Genomic DNA, 5,182 nt, shown 5'->3' with positions numbered 1-5,182 from the left:
TCCACAGGATGTAATTTGATCGATGTGGTTGGACTAGTCGAAATACCCATAACTTGCAGTTTCCTGGCCTCATAGAAGCTATGGCGTCCATTTAGTGATGCATGATCTGTATGCCAGAGGGAGTGTAGAGGCATTGGCAGCAGGCTTCCATAGGGTAAAATTGGATTCTCAATCTGTCGCTCCGCATATGAAATGATGAACATGTAATGGATCTGCAAAATTTACTGTGTTTCAAAATAAGTCTCTGTTTGAGATGACAATCTTAGTTGTAACCTACTTTACACTTCTTTTTCAGTTTGTTTAATGACATTTTGTTTTTAGCCTCATTCAACTGTATCAAGCAGGATGAAATGTGTCCTATGCTGTAAAATTAATTCGAAGGGGATGCCTTCTACCTTGAATGCATATGCGAAACTTTATGAAATCGTAATTGTTATCAATATTTTCACTTATGACAGAGTTTTGGTCAGCCACCGTTACCGCAGTCCGAATTTTTAAGTTCGTTTTACGGTTAAAAAGATTCACTTAGCAGTCGCAATGAAAGGTTTTTTCTATGGGATATGCTATTGTATGTGATCCTTCTCTACAAGGTATGTTTGCTTCGTGGGGTTGCAAGAATTGCGATCCTCCACAGTTATTCTTTGCGTAAACTGCCTTCTTGAACACCCTCTGAAACTCAGGTTCTTTCACCTGCAACACAATTTTTTTCCAAGTGCCAAGCGCATAGGCGATGCCTGGATGAAGGCAACACTTTGGCTATTGCTGCCCGCATAGCTTTATCCCCATCGGTCACCACAACGGAAGGCGTCTTGTTATCCATGACATCGAGAAGGTTCAACAAAACCCACCTATATGTACGCACCTCCTCTTTCTCCAGCAATGCAAACCCGAATATCATCGTTAGCTTGTGGTGGTTTGTTCCAAAGAAAACTACTAGTGGCTTCTTGTACTTGTTGGACTGGTATGTTGCGTCAAATGCAAGCACGTCACCGAACAACTTGTAATCTACCATCATCTGCCCATCAGCCCAGAAGAGGCTACCAAGTCGATCATCCACTGTCTTGGTATATCTGGCAACCATCATCATGTCGGCGTTGGCCTTGCCCTCCAAATAACTTATCATCGCTGCTGTGTCTCCGTCGTTTATTTGAGCTAGTTTTTGGCTGTGAACGTAGTTATATAAATCCCTCTTCGTAAATCGAAGCATGCCATATCCCCCTGACTGCCCGGCCATGTAAGCCATAATCTTTGATGTGGCAATACCGAACTTCTTCAGACTATCAACTTAAGCCTTGTCACTCTCACTCAGCTTACAATGACTAGGAAGAAGATGACTAAACATAGTTTCAGCAAGAGGGTGGTTATCGCTGTTGTCGATCCTCCTAACTTTCCAAACCTAGTCTTGCGCATCAAAGTAATTTTCAACTTTGCCATACAACCCGTGCAACTCTCCAACTTCTCTTCCTGCACTCATTCTTGATAATCGTAGTGTTTCTCATGCCTTGCACCTTGCCGGTGATAAAAAAAGGTCTCGCCGTACCAAGACACTCGAGCCACGTCACCCTTCCTTACACCGAACCCCCTTAGCCGGGCAAATTGTTTGTAAGCCACATAAGCCTCTTCCTCGGTATTAAACACTTTGTCCATGAAATCCTCCGCGGACCTAAACCCTGGAGCATCACCCTCACATGTGACTAAGTCTGCGCCATTTCCATTCCCGTGGACCTGGTCACCCGTTTCACCCAACTCAGAGTTATTCCCAGATGAGTCGTCGTCGTCGTCCTTCCCACTCGAACTAGAGACACCGAAATACTCTTCTTCACTTAGCCGATCTGAGTCATCCTCTCCACCACTGAGTTGAGGGCTCAGGTCCATCTTCAAATTAACAGGGCCTCAATCACCTGGAAAACATTAGCCGGTAACATGCTACAAACAAGGCGGACGTAAGTGAAGAAAATTGTACAACTGATAAAAAAGTTATCACACCCTAAGCATATGTAAAAATCTAAGCCAGAATTTAACAACAACAGATGGTCATCATCCATCCCCTTGCACACCCGACCTAATGCAATGCCTAGTCCCAGCCGGGAAAGATGCTGAAATAATCTCAACTCGAATACAGAGGCACAACCAGCAAATTGTTACACAGTTAAACACATATCAAATCACAGTTCTTAACTACTACTCCATATTTAAAGCACACTAAATAACCGGTGAACTCATCAAGAATGTCACAACAAAAACAAACTTACGTATAGTAGTATTCGATCCAGGAACAGTGTCGGGCGACCATGAATAAGCATCAATTTCTGTGTGTTCCTTCAATACTGCCTCTCTTTCTGTCTTGTCTTCCTGAATGAATGGTTAAGTTGTGCAGTTTAGCAAAACTCCATAACGTCAAAAAATAATAACGAACAGTAACAACAACTTATTATAATTGACATTATTATAAGAATCGATATGAACACGAATGGCAGCCATAATCTATATATTTGTTAGCATCCTTGTTGATCTTATTAGTTCCATGAATGACTACATGTATTCTATACAATAACTATCTATGCTATGGAAAGATGACTTCAACGTTAAACATAAAAGGAGAAAGATACAAGCGAATTTCACAAACACAGATGTGGATAACCCAGCTACTCATGCTACCACATACAAAATCAGTTTCAAAGCAATCATCGAATCCTCATTAAAACTAATGGGTCCGGAAAACAACCAAACTCTACCGATTTTTCATAATTTTATCAACAAAGTGTTTAATATGAGGCCTGAAAGGGCTGACTACTGACATGGCGGAAATTGGCTAATTAAGAATTAGTATAAGTTGTGCGTTGCAAGTATAGTTCTTAACCAACCAGAGATCCGCTTATCAATTTAGAAGGTTGTCACAAGAATTAAAATTAAAATACTGGGAGTATGAATCCCAGGTCGTCTCCCAACGAGTTGCAGAAAGGTGTGCTATTTTATTAATCAGATGTTTTCAAAAGAGTTGAGTTGGGTAAACAGGAAATTAAATTGGAGAAATTAAGTAATTTAAATAAAAGCCTTGACTGGGAGTAGATTAGTTGGAAGCCCTATTCTTGTTGCAGTACTCTCAAGATTAATTGATAATTGAAGGTTGTTCTGTTTAGTTATCCCTTACTAGGTAAGGGAAAGTCAAACAAGTTGGAATGCGATTTCTATTCACAAGTCCCAATCCACTCAATTAAAAGGGATTGGAGTCAACGACTAGAGGGCAATCCAAAAATAAACCCAATTACAATTTCTCCTTTGAGCATTCCAACTCAAGGGTTCCCTTCAATCAACTCCCCATCAAGTTAGGGAACTACTCGCTCATTGTAAATGTGAAATTCATAACATAGAAAAGAGAATTAAAGAAAGACATGATAAATAAGGCTTAAATGAATCAACTAGAAATAAAGGTAATTCTTATATTAATAAATTCTAAAATAATCCAATGGTAAAGTTTGAGTAAATTAAAGGACATGGAAGAGTAAAGCCAAGTAAAGAAAACGAACTAGAATGACGAAGTCTTGATGAGGTAATAACTCTTCTCAATATCCCAATGCAAAAAGCAAAAGAAAATAAAATCCTAAGAACTATGAATGTGTAGAGAGAAAACCTAGAGGAGGAGTGAAACTAGATCTAAAAACTAAAAATTGTGTAGAATGAATGTTGTTTTGGTTTCTGCAAGTTCTCTGGCTCTAGTCTGCTTTTCTGGGCCGAAAACTGGGTCAAAGCAGAGCCCAAAATCGCTCCCAGCGAATTCTGCAGATTATGCAGATCGCGCACGTCACGCGATCGCGTCATTCATGCAGACGCGTCATTCGGCGTTTTGCTTTGCCACGCGGGCGCGTCGTCCACGCCTCCGCGTCACTCGTGTTATTCCAATCCGCGCGGTCGCGTGAGCCATGCGGCCGCGTCACTGCAATTTCCTCTCTTTCGCACGGTCGCATGAGCCATGCGGCCGCGTCACTTCTCGCTGGTCATCTCCTTAATTTCTTGTGTTCCTTCCAAATTTTGCAAGCTTCCTTTCCAATCTCCAACTCATTCATGCCCTATAAAGCCTGAAACACTTAACACACAGATCACGGCATCGAATGAAATAAAAGAGAATTAAAATACATAATTAAAAGTCTCTAGGAAGCAAGTTTTCAACCATAAAGCATTCTTAGGAAGGAATTATAAATTCATGCTTATTTAATGAATAAGTGGGTGAAGATCATGATAAAATCACACAATTAAACACAATATAAACCATAAAATAGTGGTTTATCAACCTCCCCACACTTAAACATTAGCATGTCCTCATGCTTAGTTGAAGGAGATAAAATAAATGAGTAAGAACACGTAAAACTCATGCAATGCAATGCAACCTATATATGTGAATGCAACTATATGATTCTTGTCCACTTGATCAAAAGTAAATAAGCTCTTCAAAACAATTACAAATCAAATTCCGCTAATTCAATTCTCATACAGCAAAGACAGATAAAAATGCAAGAAGATAGCTCATGAAAGCAGGGAACATAGAATTTTAAGCATTGAACCCTCACAGATAATGTATGTACGCTCTAATCTCTCTAGTGTATAGGGCAATCATTCTATCCTTCTCTAATCATGCTCTCTAATTTTTGTTCTTCTCCAAATCAATCAACAACATTTAATATACCAATGCAAACATCATGAGGTCTTTTCAAGGTTGTAATAGGGCCAGGGTAAGGGTAAGGATACATATATGGTTAAGTAAGCTTATAAACTGAATCTTTAATTAACCCAAGCCGTAACATAACCTATATATGTTCTATATAACTTTAGAATTCATACCTAGCTACCCAGAATTTTCCTTCACATTCCATACTCATGTATCAACTATCTATTTTAATTGTATCATACATGCATTGATTTTTGGAATTCTTTAACTTAACATTGGGGTAATTTTGTCCCCTTATTTATTTATTGAATATTTTTGGTTTTTTTTTTTTTTGCATAAACATAAAGATAAACATAGCTTATCAATGCACATAGATTTTTAATTCTTATAGTTTCACATGAGTAGGTATCCAAATTCCCATTATATTAGCATGACACATTCCCTTATTATCTTTTGTTCCCACGATTTCCCATACTTAATTAGCACACATACAATTCTATCTTAAGCTAACCAAAAATT

The sequence above is a fragment of the Arachis ipaensis genome, chromosome B05, assembly GCF_000816755.2.
Source record: "Arachis ipaensis cultivar K30076 chromosome B05, Araip1.1, whole genome shotgun sequence".
NCBI classification, from domain to species: domain Eukaryota; kingdom Viridiplantae; phylum Streptophyta; class Magnoliopsida; order Fabales; family Fabaceae; genus Arachis; species Arachis ipaensis.
This window is presented reverse-complemented; position numbering follows the sequence as displayed.